At 49.4% G+C, this 15,718-nt stretch overlaps 1 long non-coding RNA gene across 1 annotated transcript; it reads right to left on the reverse strand.

Moving 5' to 3' along the window:
• Positions 1–1,095: 1,095 nt before the first annotated feature.
• On the reverse strand, positions 1,096–13,257 carry LOC146796228 (uncharacterized). The gene is made up of 3 exons (XR_014969584.1): positions 13,213–13,257; positions 11,633–12,258; positions 1,096–1,792 (listed from the first exon to the last, which is right to left on the reverse strand). It is a non-coding gene; the product is annotated as an uncharacterized LOC146796228 (long non-coding RNA).
• Between the last annotated feature and the right edge of the window lie 2,461 nt (positions 13,258–15,718).

The following is a 15,718-nucleotide window of genomic DNA, read 5'->3' on the forward strand; positions in this document are numbered from 1 at the left end:
CTCTAAGGGGTTGTGGTCTCATTGGTCCTGTCCAGCACCCCACGCCACCACCAGAAGACGCACACAGCAATGAGGTGCCATAATGACGACGTCCCATAATATTTTGGATGGGAATATTTTTGGGCAGTATTTTGGTATGTACATACTGTTTTTCTCCATATAGTTTCATACCATCTTTTGGGGAATAGTGCACTCCAGTTTATGGAATGATGCTTTGGAAATTGTCAAAGCTGGTCTGGCAATCATATCTTACATACTGAGGCACTTTGGAAAGTGGTCTAGTTGAGGTGCTTTACATACTCAAGTAATACAGGACTTCCCGTTACTGTTTACATACTGGGCAGATAACGCCAATGCCCTTTTTTCTGGCATCCCGGGCTACCTGCTGAAGAAGTTACAGGTGGTTCAAAATACCTCAGCCAGACTCCTATTGGGTCTGTCGGCCAGGGACAGTGTGCATCAACAGCTGCGCTCTCTCCACTGGCTGCCATGGCGGCTAGAGTGAAATTTAAACTTCTAATTTTGGCCCACCGTGCGCCCCACGGGTGTGGCCCCCTTTACTTGCAGAAGCGTCTATCCTTCTATGTTCCTGCGCGCTCCCTGCATTCTTCGTCCTTATGTTATGCCCAGGTACCACATTTCAAGCGTCAGAGGATAGGGGGCAGCTCTTTTGCAGTGAAAGTGGCAGTTGCATGGATTGCTCTTTCCCAGGCCCTGCGCACCATCCAGGATCCAGCGGTATTTAAGAAGAAATTGAAAACTCATTTATTCACCTGAAGCCCACTGCCTTACCCTATTTGGTCTCGCGCCGGGACACTCACGAGTAGCCGTGCAGGTAATAAATTTATATAACATAACATAATCTAGTCATCTTACTGTTGTGTTACCCCCAATATATTGTGGTCCCGCCTGGTATATTTCTAAAGCCTAAAGGGTGGATGAAGCCATTTTGGAAAAAAAAGACCAGGCAGGTCTCTGTCTCTCCATCCCTCACTGAGTTAAGCTCAAGTGGAAATGAGTGATTAAAATTAGACAAATCCGAAAACGAATCTCTCCCTGCCCCGTACCACCAAAATCAGTACACACACACAGTGGTTAATACTTAACTATATCCTTATTTATTATACCTGATTTGTCTATAAATCATGTGCTTTAGAATGATTGCAAATATTATAAACAGCTCAGCAACAATTATGCCAATTATGGGACAGGTCAAGTATACCACATTCGTATTTTATTGTACAACTCTACAATATTGTTTTTACCTAAATTGGTTGTAACCAGCCTTCTAGCAGCAGAATTGAGTACGTTTTAATGATACATTATTGTACTAGTATGCCAAGTAAAATACCCCCACAATCCTCCTGGTGTCTTCATTCTCAAAGTTGAACTCCAAGTTTCAACCCCCCCTCCAGAAACCAGCTGGTGTGTCTAACTACACCCTGTACCAAAACCTTAGGCCTGGTGTTTAATTTAGTAAAGAGGGTTCAGCTAATTCTCTGCTCTTGTTTCACTACAAAGGATACTTAGAAATGCACGTTGATAACAAAAATGCACAAGGAAGCTCACTGCTACTTTCCTTCCTCCTTCCTACGAGACAGAAAACACAAAGCTCATCTTCCACGTTGCTGTTTCTTCAGCTGATTTGCTTACAAACAATGTATGTAGCAGAAAATGGAAATGTTCATTCTTGGTCTTCTTAGCATTGATTGGAAAAGATATACACAGCTTTATTAGCTGCAAAGCGTTGCCCCCTTTCTGCTTCTACATCTTTCCCTTGCACGCACAGCATCTGAATGGAAAAGGTAATGTTACGTCAGCACGTGTTACATGCAACCAGGTACTAACACTAGAAACACATAAAAGCTGTCCCAAACAGGTCACTGTTATACATAAAGGTGGATTGCGAAAAAGCTCCTGTTGATGTTGCTTTTCATGCTGTGGCAAGGGCCGGCTTTAGGGCGGTGCGACCGGTGCCACCGCACCGGGCGCAGGCTTCCTGGGGGCGCCTTGTTTGAAAGTTTATTAAGGTTTTGAAGCACCTGCTGCATCATTTCTTTCCGCCTGCAATTACCAGGCCTCACATAAATGTCATGAAAACTCCTGTGATTAATCTTCCTTGAGAGAGATCAGTATTTTGTATAGTTGAGGTTTTGATTTGGGTGAAGTTAGTGCAGAGGGTTAATATGCCTGCTGCAAAGAACGTGTACCAAGTAGATTACAGAGTGCGTATGTTGTAAACAGATCAGCAGGTTACTGCTTTCAAAAGAGACATCCTTTTGTTACTTGCAATTTATAACTTAAAGTCCTAATATAGAATAGTGAGCTATTAACTTTCATCCCAGAACTGCATACACACTGCAAAGTATACATTATTAGAACATTGATTAATGTTGCAAAAAGGGTTAATTTGGCTAGAAATCAATTCCTATTATTAAAGAAAACTCCCAACTATGCTGTTTCTTTTTCGACTCTGCGTTTGAGCTTCTCCACACCAAGCACTCTTAAACTATACTGCCTACCAGTATGGATGACATGTGACACCTACACTTTCAGTCCTTTGGCTTATGTAACATTTCCTATACACTGATTTACACACGTATGATTGATTGTCTCTGTAATGTGTGTGTGATGCAACGTGCTCTGACATACTTTACTGGTATGAGTGGCTCTATGTAACTAATTCAATGCATCAGAGTGTGGTTATGGTGACTTGGTCACTGTTAAAGGGTGCTAGTGAGAGAATCCGTGGTGGAGGTGGTCATTGGGGTGGGCGCCAACAAACATTGTCGCACAGGGCGCCACCAGCACTAAAGCCGGCCCTGTGTGGCATTATGGATAGTGGCGCAGGTTTAAGTGGTTTTGTGGGAAGATGTGGAAACTGGCGCGGTTATGGTGCTTGCAGACTGAGGCAGTGTTCAAACTGGCCTATTGTGCTGTTTCACTTACTCGGGCAATATGAAAACCGGCCTGGATGTGGCACTTTACATATTGAGGGAATTCAAAATACTAGCCTATTTGTGGTACTTTCCATAATGAGGTAATACAAGTCTGTATTTTATACATGTATGCATTGTGAAAACTGTGCAAGTGGTGATGTTTTGTGTACTGGGACATTATAAAAACTATTCTGACAATTATTTACATAGTGGGGTATTTAGGAATCATTTAGGAATGAGGCTTTATGTACTGATATATTGTGGGGGCTGGCATCACTACTCTGCTTTATATACTATGGCCTGGCTGTGATGCTGTATGTATTGAAACATTATGACATTATGGGGGCTGGCATCACTACTGGGCTTTGGATTGTGCTCTCAAATGCGTCCACGCTGTCGCGTTCCTCTGTGGTTCCTGTGGGGTCGAGTGAAGCACAAGGGTTCCACCTCCCGACGTCCCCGGCTCTGAATATAGGATCACAGAGTACCAGGGCAATCAGGCGAGGGATGGGGATTTAGGATGGGAACAGCGGGGATAGGGATACCTAGAACATAAGGAAATCATATTACACATTACGATGAATACTGGGTGTTGGACTTGGCCCTTCTGGCAGGTTCACCCCTGAATTTTTTTGCTTTTATTGGTGACTTGGTGATAGTGGTTGTTGGTTCCTGTGCACTTTCCCTGTGTCCCAGGGTAAAGTGCGTGCGCACTCTTGAGTGCATGTGGTGAGATAGGCCTGCCCTCCCATAGGAATGCATGGGGAATGTATGCGTCCCTGGTAGTTCCTGATGAGTGGGGTGTGCATGGTCGAGTCTGGTATGTACAGATTCGTGTGGTTAAATGCTGCGCAATGATGCGTGTGGCGTGCGTGTAGCTAGTATGGAAGTGCCACTTCTAGAAGTGGGCACTTCGGTGTGCAGTGTAAAATGAGTGCATTGTCCCGTGATTGGCTGGCTGAGGTCATGTGACGGGCTAGGGATTCCCCAGAGTCAGGAGGAGTCACCCGGTGGTGAATAGGGAGATTAGCATGCTGATGGCTGGGGAGGAGTGCGCCTTGGAGCTGAATAGGGCAGGACTTTCCCCACACAATGCTGGCTCCGCCCCCTGTGGTGCCACTGACGACCCTAGCCCTGCCAGTGAATAGAGTGAGGGGCTGAGCACATCAAGGGTGCTCCCCAACCAGCTGCGAATGGTTTTCCCCCTCACCCTGAACCTACTTGAGGGGGGCTGCTGCTGCTGGACCAGAGGACCGCCACTTGGACTACCTCCCTGCCTGGAGGCCCAGTGCGCTGGCTCTGGGTCCAGCCTTGCCCCCCCCACCCCTGCCTTGCTGCATGCAGGGGAGAACTTTGCTGGATTTGGATTATTTTGCCCTAAAGCGCTGGGAGCGCTTTATTTGTGTCCCTAAGCGCCTGGAAGCGCTTTGATTTGCCTTTAGCGCTCAGGAGCGCTTTATTGCTGCCAGCCGGTGCCCACCCGGCGTTTACCCCGCTTATTTAATTATTTGATCGAGCAGGAGCCCACCCCGCATTGTGGTGTGCTTACGGGTGCCCACCCCGTTTATAACGTCATATTTGCGGGAGCCTACCCCGCGTTATTGCTGCCATACCGATCCGCTGCTCTTAAAGCGGGTGCCCACCCCGCATTTTGTTTCATTTAAAAGCGGGAGCCTACCCCGTACTTCTCACCACAGAAAGATTCACCGCCGCGGCCCGGAAGCCGCCTGACTGGGGGCGGGGCCTCGGGACGGAAGCAGGAAGCCGTCCGGGAGCCTCGCGGGCTCCATTCCCGCCTCTTCCTCTCCCGGGTTCGTGAGGAGAACTGCACCAGAGGACGTGGCCGGTGTCAACCCCCGGGGTTCCCGGGAGTGAGGAGAGCCTTTGCGCAGCAAGGAAGGACTGAAGTGTATGCGGAAGGAGTCCCGGTGAGTGGAACACGCGGGAGAAGGGGCTGGGGGAGTGTGTTAGGACCCAGTCCCGGGGCCCGTCCTCCTCCTAAGACTGTGCCTACTTCTTTCTGGGGGCATTATTCTTCAGTGTGCTTGAGCCCCTGAGTGGCTTCAATGTCCAGGGGCATTTCTGTGGTGTGGTGAGCCCACAAGGCTCCCACGCAGCGCAGTTGTTGTTAAAGAGCCCAGTGAAGGCTCCAACAACGGGGGCATTTCCTTGGTGAGCAGAGCGGCCCCGGAAGGCAGCGGGCCGCTCCAACGTTGGCCCCCACATTTGCTCAGAGTCCAGAGGGACTCCAACGTTGCCCCAGGGCACATTTGTAGTTCAGAGCCACGGAGGCTCTAGGGGGCATTTCTTGTGTTTTGAGCCCAGCGAGGCTCCAGCGTTGGCCCCAACAGTGTCCTACAGCTGCCCAGCACTTCGTGGGCAGCTGCTCCGTTTAGGCCCCTGACTCTGCTGGACGCAGGGCGTCCTAGCCCCAACAAGGCCCGTTGGCCTAGGGACTGCCACAGGTGGTGGCGAATGTGAGTTTTGCACTAATGTGCCTTGTGTCTACACCTCTGAATGTATTTTATGCATCATGTGTTTATGTGCTTAGACCCCTACAGGTAGTGTGATACTTAGGTGGTTGTTTTTCTCCTAGTACAGGTGGTGCTAGTGAGGTCCTGATTCCCTGCGCAGTATTTTCCTAAGGTGGTTAGGGTTGCGTAGGTGGTACTTACCTGTTACCAGTAGTTACTGGTAGTGTGCTACATGTGTTATTTTGTGCTACAGTAATTTTATATCCTACGTTCTAAGTGCTAATTTCTACAAAGTGCTAATTCCTGACAGTGGTCCATGTGGCCCTGTCCCCTGTACATATAATCCCTTGTAAATTCTGCCCGTGCCTGTGGGCACATTGTAAAGTGTGTGTTTTTATCTAATGTGTTTGGTATAATACAAAGGCTATTTTTATATAATACCTTGTGTGGAGTTTCCTTTGTGGTGGGCCTTGGGTGTTGTTGCTGGGTGCGCGCGCAAACGCTTTACACATTGCCTCAGAGATAAGCCCGACTGCTCGTGCCAAGCTACCAAGGGGGTGAGCAGGGGTTATCTTTGGCGTGTAACTCCCCAGCCCTGACTAGAGTGGTGGTTTCTGCCTGACTGTGGCGCAAGCCTCAGACAACCAGAAATCCCATTTCTAACATTGGTGATCAGCGGTGGGATTTGGACTTGAGTTTGCGCTGTACCGCAGCGGCAACTGGCCGCACTACAAAACTCTGCATTTAGATAAATCACATGGTATAGGGATTATTGTTTTAAGTTTGTTTTTAAGTGTAATTTCTGTGGAAATGTGTTTCTTGTGCACTGTGAGTTAGGTGTCCCTAGCTCGGGAGGGTAGATCATCCCCCTTAGTGCATTGTGTTTTCTGGATTCACCAGTAAGGGGGGGATCCAGTGGTGGCAGCATAATAGTGTCCAGTACATTTGTCCCCCGCCCTGCGCCCAGAGTTGGTACCTGTGTCACGTGTGGTCAGGTTGAGGAATCAGGGGTGGTAGAAACTGCCTTACCAGTCCGAGGGGAGGGTTGTGTGTGGATGAATGGTGTGTGGCACTAGGCAAGTGAGTGTGAGTTCTCTGGGATAGAGAGCTTGCTGAATCCTTTTTGTGAATTGTGTACTCCTGTGTTAATCTCAGACCCCTAGGTTCCCTGTGTGATCTTTTCTCTAGAACGTCCGCCAGAATGGAGCCTGCTTTCGATCTCAGTGATCTAGTTTATTACAGTATGCAGGAGTTGGAAAGGTTCTGTAGAGAGAGAGACATAGGGGTGAGAGAGTCAGACACTGTGTACGAACTGAGGAACCACATGATCGGATGGCAAGCAGATGAATGGGAACGTGAGCGCAGTGAGGAAGAAAGGGCCCGGGCCTCACACCTGGAGGGTGGTGGGTCTATGGGGAGCCCTGAAGATTCAGAAGAAGATGACAGTACCTGGACACCAGTAGAGAGTGAGGACCCCGTAGGTAGGGAGTCCCTTGCTGGGTCCAGCGTAGGAGATAGCGCCTCATCCCTTTCCCTGTCCCCTGAGCACAGTGGTAGTTTTCTGGATTCCCCAGTGAGGGTGGAGTCCAGTGGTGGCAGCGATATAGAGTGCAGTACAGAGAGTCCCATTCCCAGTTCACCCAGTCTGGTACCTGTTTCCCAAGAGGAGGAATATAGGTTGACGTTCAGGGGCAGTAGGAAGCTGTCCCACCATTCTTGGGAGGAGTTTTTGGGGGAATGTGATGATGCACTGTATGATTGGGTAAGGGTAAACACGAAACAGGATTTTAAAGGACTGTATACTCTGGTTACCAAAGAGCAGATGCTCTGTAGTTGTTCGCCAGGGTTGCGCCAACACCTGTTGAGGTATGGCTCTTTTTGGCCATGGGAACTTGCAGAGGAAGCAGACCGCTGGGAAAGGGCCAGAGGTTTTCTAGAGTCATTAGTGAGTGATTCCAACAATAGTGGGTCAGAGATCCTCCAGCTCAGCATGGTGGAGGAGGCTCAGTGTAGCCCAGCTAGGTCCCAGGATAGCGAGGAGGGTGTTGGGGCTTACTGCCTGTCTCAGTGGAGCGGGAGTAAGAGGGTGACCGAGGGTCCCCAGACGCACAAAACCCTGCCTCAGGACTTGGATGGTTTCTTGAGGGAACACCAGGTTGGGGACCTAGGCTGTCCTGTTAGTCCACTTGAGGAAGATCTCTTAGTGAGTAGAGGACCTGGAGCGCCTGTAAACAGGCCTCCTGTGGTTCTAGAGTCTGGCAGTACCGCTCCGGTAGGGAGGGTACAGGAGTCCAGCGTGAGGAGTGATTGGGGGATGAGTTCCCCAGTGGAAGAGCCGGTGGGTCAGGGACTTCCCAGTTGGGCTAGGATCCCGTGTAGTGACCAGGGTGACACCACTTCTGTTCTGGGGGATCTCCGCGCACTGTCAGGTGGACAGGGGACAGGAGATCAGTGCAAGACAGACAGTCGCTCGACATATGTGTCATTTGATAGCCTCAGGGGGATGGAGTGTAAATCCCCAGAAGTCCTGGAGTGCCAGGCGATTATTCCACCAAAGGTTCTAGGCCGGAGGTTGGAAGGCCAGGTTCGGGATCGGCCTGACCTGAAGGGTGGGACGTCTGTAACCAGCGTCCCGACCGGTTCTTCTTCCAGAGGTACCGCCCCAGTTGGTAGGGAGCAGGGCTCTGGAAGGGGGTGCAGAGGGTGGAAGAGCCCACCTCTGGCCCCGGTACAACCTGAGGGGTTAAACCCTGGGTTGGAATGGCGTTCTAGGTGTACCCCTCGCCAGAGGAGGAGGAACCCTAGGAGAAGAGGTAGGGGGAGGAGAGCCTTCCCTGAGACTCCTGGTCCGCCTGAGGGTGCAGACCCTAGGCTGGAGAACCAGTGGCAGTCTAGTCCTGTCTTGCAGACAGGGAGAGTGGAGAATGGCCGCTATGTGCCAGGGGTTACTACCCCCCACTCTGTGGTTAGGCAAGGACCGGTGGCACCTGGGTGGCCTAGGGCCTGGTCTTGGCCGCGGACAGCTTGGGAGTACCAGTGGGGTAGCCCAGTTGGTCCAGACAGTGGTTTTAGAAGGAATTCCATGGGTTCACCGTGGCGTAGAACCGGAGGGTGTCCCTGCAGTTGTGGGCCCGCGTCCGTGTTCTATCGCCCCAAGCAGGGAAGTCCATCACGGTGGTGATTGGTCTGCCCTGCGTTTTGGCTGGAAGGGGGTTGTGTTGGACTTGGCCCTTCTGGCAGGTTCACCCCTGAATTTTTTTTGCTTTTATTGGTGACTTGGTGATAGTGGTTGTTGGTTCCTGCGCACTTTCCCTGTGTCCCAGGGTAAAGTACGTGCGCACTCTGAGTGCATGTGGTGAGATAGGCCTGCCCTCCCATAGGAATGCATGGGGAATGTATGCGTCCCTGGTAGTTCCTGATGAGTGGGGTGTGCATGGTCGAGTCTGGTATGTACAGATTCGTGTGGTTAAATGCTGCGCAATAATGCGTGCGGCGTGCGTGTAGCTAGTATGGAAGTGCCACTTCTAGAAGTGGGCACTTCGGTGTGCAGTGTAAAATGTGTGCCTTGTCGCGTGATTGGCTGGCTGAGGTCATGTGACGGGCTAGGGATTCCCCCGAGTCAGTAGGAGTCACCCGGTGGTGAATAGGGAGATTAGCATGCTGATGGCTGGGGAGGAGTGCGCCTTGGACCTGAATAGGGCAGGGCTTTCCCCACACAATGCTGGCTCCGCCCCCTGTGGTGCGACTGACGACCCTAGCCCTGCCAGTAAATAGAGTGAGGGGCTGAGCACATCAAGGGTGCTCCCCAACCAGCTGCGACTGGTTTTCCCCCTCACCCTGAACCAAGAACAAAGGGCTTTACTGTATAAAAATGGTGCTGTGTCCCCACAGAACCTGCTCTCTGCCAGGATCCTACCTGAGGGGGGCTGCTGCTGCTGGACCAGAGGACCGCCACTTAGACTACCTCCCTGCCTGGAGGCCCAGTGCGCTGGCTCTGGGTCCAGCCTTGCCCCCCCCCCCCCCACCCCTGCCTTGCTGCATGCAGGGGAGAACTTTGCTGGATTTGGATTATTTTGCCCTAAAGCCCTGGGAGCGCTTTATTTGTGTCCCTAAGCGCCTGGAAGCGCTTTGATTTGCCTTTAGCGCTCAGGAGCGCTTTATTGCTGCCAGCCGGTGCCCACCCGGCGTTTACCCCGCTTATTTAATTATTTGATCGAGCGGGAGCCCACCCCGCATTGTGGTGTGCTTACGGGTGCCCACCCCGTTTATAACGTCATATTTGCGGGAGCCTACCCCGCGTTATTGCCGCCATACCGATCCGCTGCTCTTAAAGCGGGTGCCCACCCCGCATTTTGTTTCATTTAAAAGCGGGAGCCTACCCCGTACTTCTCGCCACAGAAAGATTCACCGCCGCGGCCCGGAAGCCGCCTGACTGGGGGCGGGGCCTCGGGACGGAAGCAGGAAGCCATCCGGGAGCCTCGCGGGCTCCATTCCCGCCTCCTCCTCTCCCGGGTCCGTGAGGAGAACTGCACCAGAGGACGTGGCCGGTGTCTACCCCCGGGGTTCCCGGGAGTGAGGAGAGCCTTTGCGCAGCAAGGAAGGACTGAAGTGTATGTGGAAGGAGTCCCGGTGAGTGGAACACGCGGGAGAAGGGGCTGGGGGTGTGTGTTAGGACCCAGTCCCGGGGCCCGTCCTCCTCCTAAGACTGTGCCTACTTCTTTCTGGGGGCATTATTCTTCAGTGTGCTTGAGCCCCTGAGTGGCTCCACCGTCCAGGGGCATTTCTGTGGTGTGGTGAGCCCACGAGGCTCCCACGCAGCGCAGTTGTTGTTAAAGAGCCCAGTGAAGGCTCCAACGACGGGGGAATTTCCTTGGTGAGCAGAGCAGCTCCGGAAGGCAGCGGGCCGCTCCAACGATGGCCCCCACATTTGCTGAGAGTCCAGAGGGACTCCAACGTTGCCCCAGGGCACATTTGTAGTTCAGAGCCACGGAGGCTCTAGGGGGCATTTCTTGTGTTTTGAGCCCAGCGAGGCTCCAGCGTTGGCCCCAACAGTGTCCTACAGCTGCCCAGCACTTCGTGGGCAGCTGCTCCGTTTAGGCCCCTGACTCTGCTGGACGCAGGGCGTCCTAGCCCCAACAAGGCCCGTTGGCCTAGGGACTGCCACAGGTGGTGGCGAATGTGAGTTTTGCGCTAATGTGCCTTGTGTTTACACCTCTGAATGTATTTTATGCATCATGTGTTTATGTGCTTAGACCCCTACAGGTAGTGTGATACTTAGGTGGTTGTTTTTCTCCTAGTACAGGTGGTGCTAGTGAGGTCCTGATTCCCTGCGCAGTATTTTCCTAAGGTGGTTAGGGTTGCGTAGGTGGTACTTACCTGTTACCAGTAGTTACTGGTAGTGTACTACATGTGTTATTTTGTGCTACAGTAATTTTATATCCTACGTTTTAAGTGCTAATTTCTACAAAGTGCTAATTCCTGACAGTGGTCCATGTGGCCCTGTCCCCTGTACATATAATCCCTTGTAAATTCTGCCCGTGCCTGTGGGCACATTGTAAAGTGTGTGTTTTTATCTAATGTGTTTGGTATAATACAAAGGCTATTTTTATATAATACCTTGTGTGGAGTTTCCTTTGTGGTGGGCCTTGGGTGTTGTTGCTGGGTGCACGCGCAAACGCTTTACACATTGCCTCAGAGATAAGCCTGACTGCTCGTGCCAAGCTACCAAGGGGGTGAGCAGGGGTTATCTTTGGCGTGTAACTCCCCAGCCCTGACTAGAGTGGTGGTTTCTGCCTGACTGTGGCGCAAGCCTCAGACAACCAGAAATCCCATTTCTAACACTGGGCAACCTACTCTCATTATGTCTCCCCAATGTGTCACCTCAGACATCACCATGCACTAATAACCTTGCCTTCTTTACCACAAGTTTCAATCAAGAGGCCTCTCCCCTTCCAACATTGGCTCCCCTGGTAGGTTATAACACACGAGGTTCTATTCCCCCTACGTAAGGCTTATTGAGGAGCGTTTCTCATGGAATAGTCCTGATTCTCCTTTACCCTACAGTTCTTTGGGAGTGTGTATTATACTGATACCCTAGCGTAGTGCGAGCGGGGAGTAGAGGTACAGTCACGCACACCCCAGCACTCGGCACTCGTGGTATCCTCTAGCTCTCATAACATGGTCCCGCACAATGCAGCCCCTCCTTCGGGGTGAAACTACCTGACAAGATGCACAGGCTGCGGCTCCGCAGAAGAGTCTCACCGCTCCTATTCCTCAGTCCGGTTTAGGAAGCGTCCGCTCCCAATTCTACTTCGGTCCGGGGCACGGGAAACCTCCTTCGGTAATATCCTTCCGGGCTCATGAAACGCGGCGACGCTTACGTCAGCGTCCCGCGAGAAGAGAGTGTCTCCTCTTCCTTCAGACAATCCCGGGCAGTAACAAACGCGGCAACGCTTACGTCAGCGTCCCGCGAACTAGAGTCAGAGGCGCTGGGAATCGATACCACTTGTTGCGTACCTCCCGATGGATCCGGAGTACAGCGGGGCACGCAGGTACCTTAATCCCACGCTTGCGAGCTTCAGCGGGTCTTTGCTTTCTTCGTTCGGTCTCCACCAAACCAATACCAAAAGATCAGTATTACGCGCTCCGATTGGTCCTCGTATTTATTAGCTGTGGCCACACCCTCATACCGCCGAGCTTTCTGGGAGTTGTGGTCCGGCTGTATCTCGGTAGGCGTACTGGATCAGCGCCTGACACACGCGTTTCGATGGATTTTCATTGTATTACCATCTTTATCAAGACAACTAATAGGCGTTTTCTCAATTGTGATTTCTGATTTTTCAATCCTGTTCAAAATAAACATATATAATCAACAAATTTCATACTCGATTGACATTGTCGTCTGATCTCTTATAATAATGAGTTTTGGTGCATTATTATAACATACCCCAAGTTGTTGTTTTTTCATGTTTATACCTCATCTCTAGCCATTAATTTTTTCATATGCTGTGATAGCCTACTAAGTATGAAAATCTGAGCCTTAACTCTTCAGATATCATGGTTCTACTCCGTTCCCTCATCCTCTTGTATCAATATTTATTCTTGATGAAGCCCACTGTGTTTTTAATGGGATTCATCCTTATCATTCTCAATCTCACCCCCATCATATAAACATTGATATTCATGTCCGTAGATTCGTAAACTGTTTTATCTTTTCTATGCACGCGATCTATATTGATCCCCATCATACTTGCGCCTATGGGCTTTGGTGTTGGCTACTGTTATATAAAATATTCCCTGTTTCCTCTATCCAGATCCGTGCGAATTTTATTTTTGTTAAAATAGTTCTCACCTTGGTATGTAATATACACTGTCTCAACCTCGCTCGGTTCTTATTTAGTCCATCCAAAATTTCTCTAACGTCTATGATTTGGACAGTATTCGAAATCTCTGTATGTCTTTCCAATCTGTAACGAATAGACATAATGTGGCCAACTCCCATGCGCATCGGTAATAGCTGTACATTTCTATCAATGTTATATCCTCCTAAATGCCTACCTTATGGTTATATTCATGCGACCCCCGTGTGGATGTGATTCACTCAGTTTTCAAGTTTTCAGAGGGATATAGAGGTCCGTAATGATCCTCCCTATTTGTCTCGCCACCTGATCCACAAATACAAAGACCAAGGTGGCTGTTAGTTCTCTCCTCTTAATCTTTTAATTTAAACTAGAAAGAAGATATGACTAAGCTAACGCGGTCGGCTAATCCGCTTCTCAATAGAATCTCTCTGGCCTCACCTTTCAGAGTGTTGCGCGTAGCATAAACGCGGAAGTGCTTCTGCGGCTTCTTTCGTAATACTTACTGTCGTCTCCTCCTATTTGATCCCACCAATCGTGTATCCTATTGGTTCTTTCATTCACGTGATATGGGTCGTGTGGATTTGCCGATAAATTTCAATATTCCTAATTTAGATAACTTTGTCGTATTGAAACATTGCGGGGGCTGGCATCACTACTGTGCTTTATATACTATGGCCTGGCTATGAGGCTTTATGTATTGAGACATTATGGGCGTTGGCATCACTACTGTGCTTTATATACTATGGCTTGGCTATGATGCTGTATGTATTGAAACATTGCGGGGGCTGACATCACTACTGTGCTTTATCTACTATGGCCTGGCTATGATGCTGCATGTATTGAAACATTGTAGGGGCTGGCATCACTACTGTGCTTTATATACTATGGCCTGGCTATGAGGCCTTATGTATTGAGACACTGTGGGAGCTGGCATCTCCGCTGTGCTTTACATACTATGGCCTGGCTATGATGCTGTTTGTATTGAAACATTATGGGGGCTGGCATCACTACTGTGCTTTATATACTATGGCCTGTCCATGATGCTGTATGTATAGAAACATTATGGGGCTGGCATCACTACTGTGCTTTATATACTATGGCCTGGTTATGATGCTCTATGTATTGAAACATTATGGGGGCTGGCATCACTACTGTGCTTTTTATACTATGGCCTGGCTATGATGCTGTACGTATTGACACATTATGGGGGCTTGCATCACTATTGTGCTTTATATACTATGGCCTTGCTATGATGCTGTATGTATTGAAACATTATGGGTGCTGGCATCACTACTGTGCTTTATATACTATGGCCTGGCTATGAGGCTTTATGCATTGAGACATTGTGGGGGCTGGCATCACTACTGTGCTTTATATACTACGGCCTGGCTATGAGGCTTTATGTAATGAGACATTATGGGCGCTGGCATCACTAGTGTGCTTTATATACTATGGCCTTGCTATGATGCTGTATGTATTGAAACATTATGGGCGCTGGCATCACTACTGTGCTTTATATACTATGGCCTGGCTATGAGGCTTTATGTATTGAGACATTGTGGGGGCTGGCATCACTACTGTGCTTTATATACTATGGCCTGGCTATGATGCTGTATGTATTGAGACATTGTGGGGGCTGACATCACTACTGTGCTTTATATAATATGGCCTGGCTATGAGGCTTTATGTATTGAGACATTATGGGCGCTGGCATCACTACTGTACTTTATATACTATGGCCTGGCTATGCAGATTTTGCATGCTGGAGCAAGGTAGAGTTGCTCTGGCAATGTTTGGGTACTGCAATGTTTCATTAGGTCTCCATCAGGACTGTCGGTAAAATACATTGCTTCATAATCAACTCAAGCTTTATTGTGGTGTACAATGTATAGTTTAGTCCATTACTGACACACATTTTTGAAGATAATCACCCCCTAAACACCCCGGATGCTATCAATCGTGTTGGCCCTGTGACTATTGGGGCGGTACTGTAAACATTTTTAGGGGTGTTTTGCATTCCGAGTCTGAGCCTTAATCTGACAGAAGTACAGAATAAATTTATTTGTCCATTTGTTGGTGATCAATAACTGGAAATTACCATTGTGCTATGTATGTGTGTGTAAGGATTAAGGATTCATGCAATATATTGTCATCCACTCCTCAAAAACAAGCATTGGGAAAGACAGTAGGTCTGGTTATAGCCATAACTATCGTCTTTGTCACCTTTTAGTGGTAAAAAGCAACTTATGTCATAGAAACAGTAGTGATTTAGAAGGAAACATGCAATCTTCTTACTTATTGATCTAATTTAACCTGACAATATTTACATGGGATCATCCCAAAAAGCAAGACTAAAGCATATGGCAGTGTGATCCTGGGTATATCATTTTTTTTTAATGGTTTCCCTAGAGCTCATTTGGAGAACAATTACTCAATTTGTGCAATGAAATCACTGTGCATATTTAATGCTTGCATACATACTGGTGACACACCCATACTTGTCTATTGGCTGGATTGGCATTAAGACCAAAACATATCTGGTGATATTTTTATTAACACAAAGCTGACATGCTAACTGGTGCACCTTTTGAAACCTGAAAACTCCTTGTGGATGGGGCCAGTGGCACAGCAAAGGGTGTGGGGAGGTGGGTATTATGAGTTTTGTAGGCGGTGGCCCCCTCACTTACTTGCGGCCACAGCCAGCACCCCCCAATGCTCTTACCTGTTGTTGTTTCGGCACCCCTGACTCCCCCTGCTCATACCTGCAGTCGTCGCAGGAATCGTGCAGGGGCCGCCACAAGTGGCACACAGGCTAGCAAAGCCAATTGATGGAGTGCCACACTACCCAGGGCAGGCTAGGAGTCTCTTTCTGCTAGCTGACACCAGAGACCGGGCCTCCTGGGACAAAAGCCATGGTTTCATCCACTTCTCATGGGGTATTTCA

Source organism: Triturus cristatus, chromosome 10 (genome assembly GCF_964204655.1).
Source record: "Triturus cristatus chromosome 10, aTriCri1.1, whole genome shotgun sequence".
In the NCBI taxonomy this organism is placed as follows: domain Eukaryota; kingdom Metazoa; phylum Chordata; class Amphibia; order Caudata; family Salamandridae; genus Triturus; species Triturus cristatus.